Source organism: Ursus maritimus, unplaced genomic scaffold (genome assembly GCF_017311325.1).
Source record: "Ursus maritimus isolate PB19 unplaced genomic scaffold, ASM1731132v1 scaffold_2, whole genome shotgun sequence".
In the NCBI taxonomy this organism is placed as follows: Eukaryota; Metazoa; Chordata; class Mammalia; order Carnivora; family Ursidae; genus Ursus; species Ursus maritimus.
Window position 1 is genome coordinate 58,172,056 of NW_024424452.1, and position 19,044 is coordinate 58,191,099.

Consider the following 19,044-nt stretch of genomic DNA (forward strand, 5'->3'; position numbering starts at 1 on the left):
ATAAATTATAAAGCTGTAGAATATAAGTATGATAGGCAATGACAGATTCCATATAGACATAATTTTATAGGAAAATTTTGTCATTAGAATCCCTCTGGGATTGTAATACTAAAATATAAAGACAATGTAATACTAAAAATATAAAGACAAGACTAAAATATGAAATATAAATACTAAATACTAAAATATAAAGACAATACTAAAATATAAAGACAATACTAAAATATAAGGACAATACTAAAATATAAAAACAATACTAAAATATAAAAACATTTCCAAGATTCCATATTTTATTTTCATAGGCCTAAGCTAAACTTTTAGATATGCTATGAGAACTGAAGACAGTATGTAATTATTCAAAATTTTAAAACAACAAAAGATAAAATTGTGGTATTTTACACTATTCTTCAAATCTATTCTTCAAATAATTCATCTGTGGACTTCCTAATTGATTATTGCCAAGTTGAATAAGTAGTACTACATACTTATAGTATATATAGCCTCTTGAGTACTGCATTAATGTCATCAAGTAGCCTAAGCCAAATTTTTAGGGCATACCTGTCTATGTGACTAGATGAAAATTATTTTATGGCATTATAGTATATGACATTATTTTAAAATAATCCTCCCAAATTCTGTCAATGAAACTATTCAAGGACTTTTCTTTCTCATTGCATACATTTCCTCTTCAAGAAGTGTCAATTAAATAAATTACATATTCTTCAACAGGAAGAAATACATGCAGAAGAATGGAACTGGACCACTTTCTTACACCATACACAAAAATAAATTGAAAATGGGTGAAAGACCTAAATGTGGGGCAGGAAACCATCAAAATCCTAGAGGAAAACACAGGCATCAACTTCTTTGACCTTGGCCATAGCAACTCCTTACTAGATATGTCTCCGGAGGCAAGGGAAACACAAGCAAAAATGAACTATTGGGACTTAAGCAAGATAAAAAGCTTCTGCACAGCAAAGGAAACAATAAAACTAATAGGCAGTCTACAGAATGGGAGAAGATATTTGTAAATGGCATATCTAACAAAAGGTTAGTATTCAAATTCTATGAAGAACTTATCAAATTCAATACCCCCCCAAAAAACAATTCAGTTAAGAAATGGGAAGAAGGCATGAACAGACATTTTTCCAACTAAGTCATTCAGATGGCCAACAGACACATGAAAAGATACTGAACATCACTCATCACCAGGGAAATATAAATCAAAACCATGATGAGATACCACTTCACATGTGTGAGAATGGCTAAAATTAACAACAGAGGAAGCAACAGATGTTGGTGAGGATGTGGAGGAAAGGGAACCCTCTCACACCGTTGGTAGGAAAGCAAACTTGTGCAGCCACTCTGGAGAACAGTATGGAGGTTTCTCAAAAAGTTAAGAATAGAACTACCTTATGATTCAACAATTGCACTACTATGTATTTACACAAAAATACTGATATGAAGCTATATACACATCCGATGTTTATAGCAGCATTATCAACAGTAGCCAAATCGTGGAAAGAGCCCAAATGTGCATTGATTGATGAATGGATAAAGAAGATGTGGTATAGATATAGATATAGACCTCTATATATCTATATAAACCTCCACACTGGACTATTACTCAGCCACCAAAAAGAATGAAATCTGCCATTTGCTACTTATATCCACAAATCCATGCCCCCACACTCCTTGTAGCAACAAAACTCCCAGTTTTATGTGGTTAGATGGTTATCTAGCAAGTAAGTACATCACTCTAGAATTTCTACTTGCCTCATCAGGAGTGACAACAAAGAGTTGGAGAAAAACATTCACAGAGAAAAGTCCGTGGACCACATTTTGAGTTGCTCCTTTATATACTAACTACTCTTCTGTTTGACCATCACAGGAGATACACCTTCCGCAAGCATACCCAAACTGCTGCTTTTTTATTTTTTCTCCTTTCATTTGATTTTTTTCCTAAGTTGGTTGAGTAAAGTTCAGATTGGTTTATCCACCATTTCTATTTGATACTTATGAAAAAAATATCTGATAGAGTTATGCTAATAGGACATGTACTCATACTCAGGATACCTTATAAATGCAAATATATTCAGTATGTACACCTTGAATCTTAGCTGCTATATGATTTATAATGCTTTCTGAGTTCAAGCAAGAATAGGGAAAATATTCTTCAGTGATAAATCCTCAAGCACTTGTGTACATACCTGCTTAACATTTTGAGTCCAACCAAGGATGGATAATTATAAGTAGACTACTGTTAACCTCAAATTAAAGCAACATTCAAATACAAATTATTTTATCTTTTCACTTAATGGTCAAACTCCAAAATTCATGTCAGTTTATGTAATATTTTGCATATCATTTGATAGGGATTGCTTAATTCAATCAGTAACCAAGGACAAACATTGCATGATACTTGGATAATTTTATTTGTAGCTTTCTCAATCCAATCAAGTTTGGATTTTATATAGGGGTAATCAGAAAAATGAAGGTAAAAGTAAAATTGAATGGAAAACTCTAAAAACTCTAAAAGAAAATCATTTCATAAATAAAATGTTTATAACAGTGATAATTAAAATGCTATTTTCTTCTTGAGTGAATCTATGAATAGAGTACCATTATCTACTAAAAGTTTTTTTAAATTCATTTATTTTCACTTTAAACATTTCCTTATACTTTTTCATCAAAAAGCAAGATATTTGAATTAAATATCAGCTGTTTGATGCTACAGAGTTCCTTTATTGTTAAACTAAGATCATCTATGAGTATCTTACTTCTTCTGACATACAAAAGTTTCAAAATATGTATATAGATTGACACTTCAGAAGATATAAAAAATGAGTTCTTTCATGAATCAAATGACATTATATTGCTTAAGCAGACATTATCAAAGAGATAAACCTCGAAGTATAACTACATTAACTTGCTGGTAGCATTTTATCTTCTGCTTAACCTGAACTTTCTCTAAGAAAATTCAGTGAAGTCAAACTGTGTTTTAGTACTGATCATATCTTTTCTTTCCTTGTAATGATCGACTCATCAAATACTCAACTAGTAAATAAATAAATAAATGAATAAGATAGATAAATAAAGAGCAAACTTGTATTTTATTGCACAAGTACACACTAGGTATAAATCAAAACTTCTATTTTTCTACAGCAAAATCTAGATATTATATTCACTAAAATTCTCTTTCAAAGGAAGGGCCTAATTTACACCTTTGATTTAACGTTTATTACATACAACGCATATTTTTCTTTGAAGTTTTTATCTCCCATATCTAAGTACTTGCTTACTCTCTAAATTAATGTTTCTAATTAATGACATACAATCAGTTTTCAATGATTATAACTAATGATGAGCACTGGACTGTTTTTGAAAAATTACAGCCAAATACTTAATTTCTGAGCCTCCTACTTGTAGATTACAGGGAACCAAACTTCTTGAGATATGGGAATACAAAGTTAGCAGGGAGTGGAAAAAGATTTGCCAAGGGTTGTTATGTCATTCGTTAAAGAGTGAGATTAGGATTTAGGTTGATAGTGACCCCTGTAGGAGTGATAACCATAGCCACAGACAGAAACATTTTCCCTCAGAAAGAACCTGAAATCTTCAAAAGCACTTAACCTCAAGGCTACAGCAACTAATTGTTCATTAAATTGCTAGCATCTGCCTCAGGGGACTTTTTTGTTTGAGCCTTGACCTACTGAGCAGAGTGAATGGTCATAAATTCCTGGAAAGAAAGTTTATCTAGGAGGGCAAGACACCACTCTTTCTGAGAAAGAAACGAGTTGTACCTAGAGAAGTCTCAGATTGCCCAAAGGCACTCCCTACGTGGAAGATAAAAGCGTTCAGGGACAAAGCATGTTGTTTTCTTGTAATTTCTCAGAAGTGGGCTGGAATAGGCACCCATGATTTTCCTTGTGAATAAATCCCGAAGAAAGGATTATCTGATTTTGAATCATGAAAATAAAACTGAATTCCAATCAGCTTTGATAATGGTGGAATTACAGACTGTCTGAAGTCATTTCTCGGGATTTTACAGCTTTATATGGCTGGTTGCATCCTGGGACTTCCAGTTTTTAATCCCCCGTTTCACCAGATCAGCTTTACTTTAAGTAGTCTAAGTATAGGAACTTAAAATGTATTATTTTGTTAAAAATAAACTTTTGCTAGGAAAAAATGATTTTGAAAACCATTGATCTAGTATATCCTTTCCCTTTGAAAAATAAGGAAAATGAGGCACAGAAGTGTGACTATCTCAAAGACCAGCTATCAGCAGAACCACAGTATTTTCTTCTCTCACAGCATTCTGGAGAATGCCACACTCATATCAGGAGAGCTTCATAAATCTATACTCCTAATGCTGAAGCTTAAGGGACTATGATCTTCCTTTATGAAGACAGTTGATTTCTAGCCTCAATATAAAAGTTAGATAATCAAGCCTTGAAATCTAAGTGTGTTTCCATGTTTACATTACGTGACATTTCATTTCAGAGAGGGTGACAAAGACCTTAATGCAGCTCTTCCACCATCGAGCCCCTCTCTCATCCCACACAGGCCCCCCATCCCTTCATGCCTTCATGTTTTCAGTTACTAGTAACTCCTGACTCTTCGGCTTGCCCTTTCTCAGGCCTCTGAATTTTATTTATTTATTTGAGAGAGAGAGAGAGAGAGAGAGCAAGCATGAATTGGGGGGAGGAGTAGAGGGAGAGGGAAAGGCAGACTCCCAGCTGATCAGGGAGCCCAACAAGATCCCAGGACCCTGGGATCTCAGCCTGAGCCGAAGGCAGACATTTAGCTGACTGAACCACCCAGGTGCCCCTCCAAGTCTTTCTTGAAAGCAAGGCATGTCCCTTTTCAAAGAGACATTGAAGAAGTATTTTTCTCCTTTGCACTTTCCACTAAGAAGATTCAGATACTAAATTTTTATGTGGATCTTGGACATGCTAAGAAAGGCAAAACAGTACTAGCTCTTTAGAAAAGCCATCCCTTAAAATAAAAATTTTCATTGCGTCATTCTCAACCTACTTTATGGTTCCATTTATATTTTCTAAACACATATCCATCATTGTGAATTAACTGCTCACTCCCCACCCGTTTTATAAATCTATATGATTATTTTAATTGACTGGACCTTAACTGACCTGTTGCTTTAGTGCAATGGTACTGATCTGTACATAGAAGAAAGTGATGTAATGGTTGCTTAAGTTCTTGAGTGATGGTAATTGTGTGGATATATTAACAAATGGCACAGCTATAGGCTATCCTCTGTGTGTGTGTGTGTGTGTGTACTCAGTTTCTCTGCCCATTTTTATTTATTTATTTATTTATTTATTTATTTATTTATTTATTTATTTTAAAGATTTTATTTATTTATTTGACAGAGATAGAGACAGCCAGCGAGAGAGGGAACACAAGCAGGGGAGTGGGAGAGGAAGAAGCAGGCTCATAGCGGAAGAGCCTGATGTGGGGCTCGATCCCATAACGCCGGGATCACGCCCTGAGCCGAAGGCAGACGCTCAACCGCTGTGCCACCCAGGCGCCCCCTCTGCCCATTTTTAAATCAGGTTCATTCACCCTTCTTCCCTCCCTCTTTCCTTCCTTTCTTATTTTTGGTTTTCAGTCACATGAGTTCTTCATATATTTTGGATATTTGCCCTTATTTAATATATGGTTTGCAAATATTTTCTCCCATTCCACAGGTTGCCTTTTTACTTTTTCGATTGTTTCTTTGGTTTAATGAAGGTTGTTATTTGATGCGGTCGCCCTTGTTGATTTATGCTTTTCTTTCTTACATTTTTAAATCTATCAACCAAGAATTAAATTGCAATTAAGCACAAAGCCATGATTTCTTGTACTGATATGTGTGACCACTAATTTCAGGTGAGACATTAATGAGGCAATCCTACTATATTTTAGTCAAAGTTTTTTTTTTCCTTTCTCTCAGATGACTCTTTTATCTAGCTTCTAACATGTGCTTCTCCTTCTTCATGTTTACCATTTTCTTAAGTTGGCAGAAGGCTGGAAATCTGAACATAGGGATGTACCTTAATGATGACTACTCCCAGAGATCTGATCTCTCTCCTACTATCCATTAATGTCACTATGGTTCCAGAGGTACAAAGAAGGGAATTTTCTCTAGTAGTATTATGTTTAGTTAGTAATAGCCCACAGCCATTTTACAGAGACCATAACCGGTTGTTAGTTTTCTTTATTGGTACACATCACTTAGCTCTTTTATGAAAACACATATGGTAATAGGGTATCTGAGTCAGGCAAGAATAAGATGCATCTGAAAACAGCACTCCCATGTTGTCTTATATTTTTTCAGGTAATTTGCTAGATTTGTCCTCTTTTCAGGATGAGACTATTCACTAAGGCTGCAATTACCATTCTTAAATTTGAATTTAATTTGTGTCACCCAGTTTATTGAAAACATTTTAATAAATTTAATCCTTGAAGGTTTATATAAAATGAATTTCAGTTATTTTTGTCTTTTGTTATTTTCTAAGATATTTTGATATTAAAGATGTTTTTAATTTTTAAACACATATACATATATGCATTTATGTATATATATGTATATATGCATGCAGGTATACATACATATACATATATATTCTCATATATATATATTTTAAAGATTTTATTTATTTATTTGAGAGAGAGAGAGAGTGAAAGAGAGAGAGAGCACATGAGGGGTGCAGAGGCAGAGGGAGAGGGAGAAGCAGACTTCCCACTGAACAGGGAGCCCAACCCTGAGATCATGACCTGAACAGAAGGCAGATGCTTAACCGACTGAGCCACTTGGGTGCCACTTGGGTGTCTTACATTATGTTTATTCCACAGTTTTCAGGTATACAAAGTTCTAATCCACCCATCTCTAAATGAAGAAGATTAATTACCTTCTATGTTTTCTCCTGATTTATTCTTTTAATGGCCTTACTATTATACATTACGTTAAATGTATAATAAATATTTATCAATATTTACTTATTAATACTCATTAATAAACAGTATAGTATAAATTTGTATATATTTAATAAATATGACAGTTACTGATACTTATTAACACTATAAATATGTATTAATATTAATAATAAATCTATGATTCCCATGCACACATCCATATCCATGAATGTGTATATACACATGTATATGTGTATACATAATATATAGAAATATGTATGTATATGATATGTATCATCTTATATATAATATATATCTTATATATAGCATATATTTACTATATATATATTTCTCTTATGCCATCCTTACAATATTGCAAAAAGATTAGGGAAGGTGAAGGGCAAAAGACAAAGTGGTGACTGCCAGACAAGCCCACTCCTTTTAAGAAAAGCTTGTGATAAACCTGCTTACTGCTCACTGGCCACACCTGTGTCATATTATGACCACCAGCCACAATGATGTTTGCATCCAACTTATATCTACTATTCATGAAGAAATTCATCAGACCAGTAATTATGAAAATACTAGTTCAAGGTGTCAGAACAAGTCCATGTTTTATGTTTTTCTTCCTAAATTCATTCAAATTAATAAATATCTAGAATTTAAAATATATAATAGTTCAATCATCTAATTAATCAACATGATTTATTTATTAATTTTTATTATGTTATGTTAGTCACCATACAGTACATCATTAGTTCTTGATGTAATGATTTAAAAGATTTGTCCTAAACTTTGGAACAATTAACATAAAATTAACCTTTTTAAAATATGTAAGACCAGATTTATTAGGAAAATTTTGCATTTTAGTCTGATGGAAACCTTGATAAAATAAAATTAAAAAAGGACATATGAAGGATTTTTGGACAAAACTGCCGCAAACCTACAAACACAAAATAAATAAAAAATATTGGACAAAACGAAAAGCATCAAGTCCTTTGGATTTTTCTAAATTTCTCTCAATTACTCAGGAATTAAATGATTCTGTATTCAAAGAAAATGCATTAGCATTAAATGTTCTTTATATTCAATTCAAAACATTAAAGGAAAGAATAAAGATATAAACAAATATGCCAAAAAAGCAGTTAGTAAAGAATAAAATGTAATGACTTAGATTACTGAACAAAAATGTAAGATGATAAATAGATTTTTGTATTTAAAAAAAATTTACTATCTTTTAGGAAGAAAAATAAAGATATTTAAATTCTGGTGTGGCCACTGAAGAACCAAAATGAACTATACAAATGTGTTATTTTAATTCTGAGTATGAGAATAATATAGATGCAGGTGATACTTTAAAATATTTTAATAAAATGTCATATTCTATGTTAATAAATAGCATAGTGATAGTTTGATAAAACTGTAACCAGTGAAATATGCATTACAATGACAGACTTCTTTCCTGCATTATAATAGATATGAAATCCTAAATTAAATAGAAGCAAATCGATGCATGAATTATTTTAAATGAATAACTCATCATGACACAATAAGAATTACTTCAGGAATTCAGGATATTTCTAAAGTTAAAAGATTATCTCAACACAATTTATCACATTAGTAGTGTAAAAGAGAAAAGTTATCTAAATAGAATATAGTCCTGTGAATAATTGGACATCTTTTTCTTATTAAAATGTTCTGGAGCATACATAAATTTCATGACTATAGTTTAAATTTTGTCAACAATTCCATATATTTGCTTCATAAATTTTTCAACAAAATAATGAAAAGAGAATTTTATTCAAATTCTAATTTTGATAACCATACTTCTTTTTCTCATTGATTTTGGCTGTTAATCAGAAAGAAACATTGAAGTTAAATGTCTTTCACTGAATCACAGCCCTCTGAAAATACAAAATCTTATTATTTATTATATGTTCCAATATTATTAGCAACTTTCCTATTCTTTCCCTCATCACATCAGCTCAATTTATGCTACAAATCTTCTCATGTAATTTTGCTATATATTTTCCAATGCTATAGTAGGTAAATTTAACTCATTGTTAGATAATGCTTTTCTTTTTTCTTTTCTTTTTTTTTTTTTAAGATTTTATTTATTTCTTTGACAGAAAGAGAGACAGCCAGCGAGAGAGGGAACACAAGCAGGGGGAGTGGGAGAGGAAGAAGCAGGCTCCCAGCAGGGAGCCTGATGTGGGGCTGGATCCCAGGGTCCCGGGATCATGCCCTGAGCCGAAGGCAGACGCTTAACCACTGAGCCACCCAGGCACCCCAATGCTTTTCTTTTTTGATTAATTTACAGATGGCTGAAAAGTTATTTTTATATTAGTTGTTATTTCTAATATTGACGTTAGTTATAGATTTCATATTTACTAAAATTGTATACTTGCGTCAATTATAGACCAGCCAGAGGATTTATATTATTTCAGTAAAATCAAAACTGGAACTACCAGAAACAGAAAGGCCAGTTCGAACTCATTACCATGCGGAAAAAAACAGTTTAGTTCATATTTTACTAATGGTAGTATCACTGGCATTGCTTTCTTTTTCCATTTTTCCCCAAAGGCTTTACAGAGGTAATAGTTGATATACAAAATATTGTACATATTTAATGTATATAATTTGATGAGTTTGGACATATCCATACACCCATGAAATCATCACCAATAATCATGTTAATAGACGTATTTATCACACTCATAAGTTTCTTTGTGTTTCTTTGTTTTTCTGTTTTGTTTTGTTTTTGTTTTTGTGGTAAGAAAACACGAGATCTTAACATGAGATCTACCCTCTTAACAAATACTTAAGTGTACAATACAGTGTTGGTCACTCTAGGCATGATATTGCACAGAAGATATCTAGAAGTTACTCATCTTGCATTACTGAAATTTTATACACTTTAAGTAGCAACTCCACATTTCCCCCTCTCCCAACCCCTAGTGACCACCATTCTTTTCTCTGCTTCAATGAGTTTGATTATTTTAATGCTTCTTATAAGTGGATTTATGCAGTATTTGTCCTGTGTCTGTCTAATTTCACTTAGCACAAGGTAACAAATGAGTTCACCTACATTGTTGCAAATGGCAGAATTTCCTTTTTAAAGGCTGAATAGTATTTCCCTGTATATACATCACATTTTCTTTATCCATTGATCTGTCTATAGATATTTGGGTTGTTTCCATATCTTGGTTATTGTGAATAAGGCTGCAGTGAATATAGCAGTGCAGATTTCTCTGAAAAGCATTTTTATGAATTTGTTTTCAAATAATATAGGTAGTAAATAGATGGATGATAGATAGAAATTCCATTTTATAAGATAATATGGTTGCTTTTTTCCAAAACAAGTTTTTCAAATGCATATGTTTAGTAATTAAAAGTGACTACACAGACACGCAAGGGCTTTTGGAAGCAATGAAATATAAAGACATATTGAAATTAGATAAAGCTGAGGGTGGGAGAGAGAAATTTAATATGCCCTAGTGGAATGATAAAGCAGAATAAGTCTTAAGAGTTGGTTAGCAAAAAATCAGAATAAAAATGTCAGAGTTTGAAATATCTTGATTTTTATCTCTAACATTCCTATAATTTTATTTTATGGATTCTATCTTTGCTATTATATGTATTATAAATTCCACCCACCCCAAGATAAGATGTCCTTTCTCTATTTGATTTATAATAAATTTTATTATCTTATAGATAAGAGCCACAAAATCCAGAATTTTATGACTTGCTTAAGGTCAAACAGTAATTTAAAAATGAAAGAAGAATTTTTGTTCCCCACATATCAGTTCTGATCACTTTTTTCAAGAAAAGAAAATTAATGTACTTATTTATGTAGAAATGATTTTAAAATAAAATGATTGCATTATCTTGTACTTTTTCTCCTAGTAATTTAGTCTCAAGCATGTGTGATTTCACTTATAAAAATGAAATGATTACATTGTCTTATTCATAATTTCAAATACTTTTTGATCTTAAAGATGGTCACTGAGATATGCAAAATGAAAAGTAATCAAATAATAAGATCTCATTGTGCAGACTATATAAAGAAATAATTTTAATAGTACAATAATTAAAACTTCTGGTACTCTATTTTTAAAATGTTGAAAATAAGCCAACCATAAGCATTTACTGAATGAAGTATTCAAACTTCTGTAGTATGATTCTGTGAAGAAAAAGCAAGCATGTCTTTTATTTGTTTGTTTGCTTATTTATTCAGTAAATATATTTACTAAATAGCTACCATGCACAAAACAATTTTTTAAAGAATTCAACCCTTTTCTAAATGAACTAAGCATAGACATAAAAATATATTTACTATGTGATTACCATTAAAGCAAATGCTAAAGAAATACAAGCACTGAGGCAAAATTTCTTACAAAAGAAGACATATTTTAATAATTTGATTGCTCCTGAAGATATGTAATCTCTTTGTATTTGTTTTTCCTATTTGTTAATTATCCTATTTATATCCCTTTGCACAAATATTGCAGGGCTATCTGTTCTTTATCTTAAATAAGCTCTATTGATAATCTGTATATTACCTTTTGAATTTTATACATGTTAACAAATTCAATAAATTATTGTCACTTGTCTGATTTTATAAAATATCATCTAAATAAAGAATTTTCAAAAAATTTCTATGACATAAAATTTCGTAATTGTTTTCCCATATCAGGTTTCATTTCTGTTTCTAGTTTAATGTTAGTTTCTTATTGCTGTTGTAATAAATTTCCATAAACGTAGTATATTAAATCAGTATAAATTTATTGTCACATAGTTCCAGAGGTCAAAATTTAGAAATGGCTAGCAGAGCCATATGCTTTCTGGAGGCTCGATGGGAGAATTCGTTGCCTTGCCTTTTCTAGCTCTTGAGGCTGCCCATATTCCTTGCTTCATGCATCAATCTTCCATCTTCAAAGCCAGCAATGGATGTAGCATCTTCCTGTCAGTCTGTCTCTCTCTCTTTCTCTCAGTGTCTCTCTCTCCTGTTTCTGTGTTTCTGTCTTCCTATTTCCTTTCTTTCTCTGCTTCCATCCTCATGTCACTTTCTCTGACTGTGACCCTTACTGCCTCCTTGTTATCAGATAATCCAGGATAATTTCCCCAACTCAAGATCCTCAATTCAATCACATTTATAAAGTTCCTTTTGCCATGTAAGATGTAAGGTAACATATTCACATGGAGATTAGAATGTAGACACCTTCAGGAGAAATTATTCTGTATACTCCAGATGTGACATTAGGCTCAGGTCATTTATATATGTTTTGTTCTAGTACCTATATAAATTGGTGTGTATGTATTGTATATCTTTAATATCTAAAACATACTATCAAGTAAGTTCCATTTTTTTTTTCAAAATGATTTCCAGTTTTCCTATTCTTTCTCAGACTGATATAAAATGTGCCTTTATCACACATCCTAATTAAAGAACTTCAAGAAGCTATGAAACAAGTTTAAAATAATGAAATAAACTATGACATTGATATGTAGAATTAGCCAAGTTTTAAAAGCTTCAGAATTCTGTAAATTTGGTTTTTATTGTGATGTGTTTGAAATTGTCAAGAATTATTCTTTCAGATGTTACCTGATAGTAAATTATATATTAAAATAATGTTCTGTGGTTACTTTTATTTTATGCACAAAAATACCTATGAACTAAAGAACAAGGAGAGCAATATAGTAGAATGGATGTTTAAACAATGTTCCCCTAGAAAACACCTAAAAATCCTTGATAAAAATTTATTTTAAGAAGTATTTACTAGGGGTACCTGGGTAGCTCAGTTGTTAAGCGTCTGCCTTCCGCTCAGGACGTGATCCCGGGATCCTGGCATCTAGCCCCATGTCAGGCTCCTCCGCTGGGAGCCTGCTTCTTCCTCTCCCACTCCCCCTGCTTGTGTTCCCTCCCTCACTGGCTGTCTCTCTCTCTCTGTCAATAAATAAATAAAAATCTTTTTAAAAAGTATTTAGTAAATAAAGTACTAAGTACACAAATAAGAAATATGGTAATTTTAAACTTTCATTAATTTAATTAGCTATATTTTAAAAATATTTTTAAAAATTAGGATACAAGAATGAATTGACAAATTCAGCAATAAGTAGAAGATTTTAGCATATCTTTCTCTGTTCCTAGTAAGTGATAGATTAAACTTACAAGCATCATTACTATAGTCAAGTAAGAAATTGTTAGCAGTACTGCAGTAAACAAACAAAAAAAAGCTCTTATTTATCAAAATATGAAAACATACTTCTAAAAAACTCATGATTCAAAGAATAAATATATGAAAATAGAAAACATATGCAAATTTTTAATAAGGAATATCAATGGCAAAATTTATTATAAATGTTGGAGGTGTTATCAACAGAGAGACCAAAAAAGAAAGAAAAAGTCAAAAACAGAAGGACTGAAAGACATTAGTTATTCTAGAAAAATAATTATTTTATTATGGACACTTGACATATAGAAGAGCTGACATAATAGATGATCTAGATATGCTAGTAGTAGGATTGATAATTAGGTGGAAAAAGTAACTTGGAAACTCACACTGTATACATACAGCTTTTAGAATAAACTTAGTAATGATTCACATATTAAATACAAATCAATTCTAGCACAAGAAAGACAATGAGATCTTTAAGATCAGGAAGAATTCATTTAAAAAGACACAAACTGAAAACCATAACTGAAGAAGATTAAAGTTGGGATTATTAAAATTTAGAAAACATTATACAACTCAATAGCAAATAAATAAATAAATAATAAAACCCAAGCCCCCCCTAAAAAACTACAACAAAAAAAATGAAAAACAAACAAACAAAAAAACCCATACAATCTGATTTAAAAATGGACCGAGAATGTGAATAGACATCTTTCCTAACTAGTCATACAGATGGACAACAGGTGCAGGAAAGGATGCTCAACATCGCTAACCATCAGGGAAATGCACTTTAAAACCACAATGAGATATCACTTCACACCTGTTAAATAGACTATTATCGAAAAGATAAGAAATAAGCATTGGTCAGGATATGGAGAAAAGGGAATGCTTATGTAATATTGGTGGGGATATAAATTAGTACAGCTACTATAGAAAACAATATGGAGGATCCTCAAAAAATTAAAAATAGAACTACCATATGATCCAACGATTCTACTTCTGGGACTATATCCAAAGCAAATTAAAACACTTAACTGAAAAAGATATTTGCACCCCCATATTCACTGTACCATTATTTACAACAACCAAGACATAGAAACAACCCAATGTAAACACTGGCAGATGAATGAATAAAGACATGTGAGATAGACACACACACACACACACACACACACACACACACACAGAAGAATATTTTCATCCATGAGGAAGGAAATTTTGCCATTTGTGACAACATGGATGGACCTTGAGGGTATTATGTCAAGTGTTTAAGTCAGAGAAAGAGAAAGACAAATGCCATATGATCTCAATAATGTGTGGAAGTTAAAAATAAGCAAAGTAACAAAAAAAACCCTGAATTTATAGATACAGAGAACAGATTGGTGGTTGCTAGAGACAGGAGGTAGGGCGTGGGTAAAATGGGTAAAGTGGTCCAAAGGTACAAACTTTCAGTTACAAAATAAGTAAGTCAGGGATGTACTGTACAATAGCATGGTGTTTACAGTTAACAATACTGTGTTATATATTTAAAAGTTGTTCAGAGAGTTGATCTTCAAAATTCTCATCACAAAAAATAACAATTTATATCTATGTGTGATGATGAATGTTAACCAGACATATTGTGGTGATCATTTTGTAATATATACATATATAGAATCATTATGTTGTATACCTGGAACAAATATGTTATATGTAAATTACATCTCAAAAAACAAATATATATATATTAAATCAGGAAGCAGTATTTGTTAAGGTGAAAGACAAGTCACAAACTGTGAGAAAGTACTTGCAACTTATATAACTGGATAGCCAGAATTTTAAGATGGCCTCTAACATGGTGTGCAGATTTTGTAAAATCCTCTCTCAGTACGGGTGAGCCTGACCTAATCAAGTGAGTTCTCCTAATAGAGGGTGTAGAAGTCAGAGACAGAAGAGGTCAAAGAGATTCAAAGCTGCAGTAGATGCTGCCCTATTGGATTTGAAGCAGCTAGCCATCATGTTCTGGAGAGGACCTATGATGTAGTCCCATGGCAATGGCTTGAGAGTGATCTCTAAAGGCTGAGAAGATCCAATGATTAAAAAGAAAGCAGGGACTTCAGTCACACAACTGCAGAGAAATGAATTCTGCCAACGACCTGAGGGATCTTGGAAGCAGCTTCCGAGGTGAAGCCACACTACACGGAGTCCTTGATTTCAGCCTTAAGAATTCCTGTGCTGAGGTCCTAGCTAAATCTTGCTGGACTCCTGACCCACTGTGAGATAAACTTTGTTGATTTAAGCTGCTAAATTTGTGGTTACTTGTTACACAGCAATAGAAAATCAATACAGTAAACAACAAAGAATTAGCATTTGAATACATAGAGATTTTACTGAGAAACAGATAAAAAAGTCCATGTAAAATAATGAATCAAAGTCATAAGCAGGCATTTCAAAGAATAATAAAAGTGATCAATTAACATGAAAAATAGTTTTAACTTCATTTGTTATTGGTGAAATACAAATACAAATCACAACGGGATGCACTGTCAGAGAAACAAAGGGAGAAACAGTTGGGCCATATCCAGCATGTGTGAGGATATTATGGATCGAGAATTGTTTTATACTGTTTGGAGCAGAAATGTGAAACAGAAAATAGAGCATCAGAAATCATACTATCAACTACATATTCTAGAAAAACGCTAGCACATATATTCTATGTGTTCAAGAATGTGTTAAAATATTTTAATAGAAATAGTGCTAATAAAAGCAAAAGAAACAACTTACAGGAACCCAAATGATAATTCTCAGTAGAATGCATATACAGTATAATATGTTTATAGAAATTCTACACAGTAGGCAAAATAGCTAAGTGCATTAATGTGAGTACAATATACACATGCATCATGTTGAATGAAAGCAAGTCACAGAAGTATAAAATAGAGTATAATGACATTCATATATATTACAGAGACATTAGAAAAAGGTTTGATACAATGATATACATACACATGCCATTAAACAAACAAAAAAGATAAAATGCTATGTACTCAAAACTTGGAAAAGTGCTTATACCTAAGGACACAGTGAGATACACAGAGTAACCTAGGTATGGATTATATTCTATTTCTTAAGTTGGGGATATTATTTTTTAAATTCAAAATGCATATCTATACATATTTGTGTGAATGAAACATTACATATGTCTCAAAAAAGTCTGTCAAGCCCATTTATTTTTAAGATTTTATTTATTTATTGGACAGAGAGAGACACAGCGAGAGAGGAACACCAGCAGGGGGAGTGGGAGAGGGAGAAGCAAGCTTCCTGCTAAGCAGGGAGCCGGATGCGGGCCTTGATCCCAGGACCCTGGGATCAGGACCTGAGACAAAGGCAGAGGCTTAATGACTGAGCCACCCAGGAGCCCCTGCCAAACCCATTTTTGAAATACAAAGCATGTGTAGTTAATACTGAATGTCATTATCTCATGTAATATGGAAGACAGAAAAACTTCTTTCTCTTCGGTTTCTTAACAGTAATAATAATAGTTATTATTTTTATTATATATTTTATTAACATTAATATAATTGATATATTATTAAAATTTTTGCATTCCAAAATAATTTATGAGGCATTCTACTTTTTTCCCCCTATAAACAAATTAAAAGGTAATTACTCATTGGCTGCTTTGGCTTCTTTTTTTGCCCATGTAATTTCCTAACATGAATTAATTGCTATTAAAAACATGTAAATTAGTAATAATAGGCTACTATTTCAAGATATAAGAATATAAGAAAAAATCCAATTAATACAGTGAAGCCATGTGTATATATGACAAAAATTACAAGACCAAAATAATAAAGAACAGATGTCTGGTATTTTAGTCATTTAAATGCCTAATACATTTCATTAAGGGTGATCTAGCTAATTGTGTGAAAAATTACTATTAACAAGATAAAAAATACAGAATTCTTTTCAACTATTAATTTCAAATATCAAATAATTGGCTTGAATATGAAAATATTGGTGATATCCGCATATTACAAGCATCATGCATTTTCAATAAGGTATATTTAGCACTCAGATATTTTGTCCTTATTATCTAGAGTAAGACACATCATTTTCTTAAACTCATAGATTTCATTTGATGCATTACTAATTAGCTAAGATATTTAAGGAATCTCTGGTACTCTATTCCTAAACACAGATCCAAACCTTTGTAAATGAGAAGGCATTAATTATATTGAATTAAACAAGCTAAACCCATTAAATGAGGGTATTTTGTGGAAAACAGTTTATTTTGGAATTGCTAAAGAAAAGTTGCCTCCATTTCAAGCTATAAAACTATGTATATTTAGTTCATTTCTGAATAACATGACCATGAAAATTTTAGAGATTTTATTTAATAATTTATTTGAGAGAGAGAGAGAGCATGAGGAGGGAAGGGGCAGAGGGAAAGGGAGAGAGAGAATCTTAAGCAGATTCTGCACTCAGAGCAGAGCCCCATGCAGGACTTGATCTCACAACCCTGAGATCACAAACTGAGCTGAAACCAAGATTTGATCCCTTAACTGACTGTGCCACAGAGACATTCCAACAATGAAAAATTTAAAAGAGAAAACAACTATGTCAGCACTGGAAAACAATGAAATACTGTATTAATTTTGCACTATATTTCTACTTTTTTTTTTTAATTAGTAAGCTATACTTAAGAGCAGTTTGGGGTTTATGGTAACATGAGTAGAAAGTACAAAGATATTCCATACATTCCCCCAATACTCTTCAGTCTCCCTTATATTAACATTTTGCATTTGTGTGGCCTACTTATTACAAGAAATAATCCAATATTGTTAAATTCTTAACAAAATCCATAGTTTACTTTAAGGTTTCCTTTTTGTGTTGTACATTCTATGGATTTTGATAAATGTATAGTGTGTCTGTAACAGCGCTCCAGCTGTTCTTAAGAGTTAACTTGCTTCAAGTTAATGTAGTCCTTGTCTGCTGATTTAAGGCCCTTGATCTGTAACAGAATTAACTTACTTTCTTTGAGATTTGCAGACCACTGGCCTTGGGGAATAAATGACCCAGAACTATCCCAGGCCACAGAGGCCAACACATCTGTTTGAAACCACCTTGGTTTTCTGATTAGCCCAGCTATCTTTTAGCAAAATGTTTTTCTTTTTTAAGGTCACACAAATTACTTTACTGACTTCCCTTTGCACATCTGTAGTCCTTGACCTCCTTTGGAGAAAGAACAGAGTACTCTTGCACAACCAGCCCTGGGTACCAAGGAACCAGAATTTCTTGCACAACCTCTCCTGGGCACCAAGGAACTAAAACTTCTTGTACAACCTCCAAGCACTGAAGTAACTTGGTAGCTGGCATTATCAACTCTGCATGTAAGCAAGAAATGTCACAGACTACTGCACTGGCTTAATTGATTAAACCCCTTTAAAAACATCTGGGCCAGGCAGAAACCTTGGAGTTGGCCTTTGGACAAGAGTCTGCCTTTTCCCCAGGTGGCTGGCCTCCTGAATAAAGCTCATATCCTTTCCAATCAAAACTCATCTCTTGAGTATTGGACTTTTGAGCAATGGGCAGCTGAACTTGGATTTTGGTAATATGTCCACTACTATAGAATCTTATTGAATAGTTTCACTGCCTTAAAAATGCTCTGTGCTTTCCTTATTCATCCCTCCCTCCTTCCCCCATTGATACCCCTACCCCAACCTTTTGGCAAGCACTAATCTTTTTATTGTCTCCGTAGTTTTGCCTTTTGTAGCATACCATGTCATACAGTTGGAATCATACAATATGTAACCTTCTCAGACTGGTTTCTTTCACTGAGCAATATGCATTTAATATCACTCTATATCTTTTCATGGTTAGATAAATCATTGCCTTTTATCACTCAAAAATATTCTATTGTATAAACTTTTTTGAGGGATATCCTAGTTCCTTCCAAGTATTGGTAATT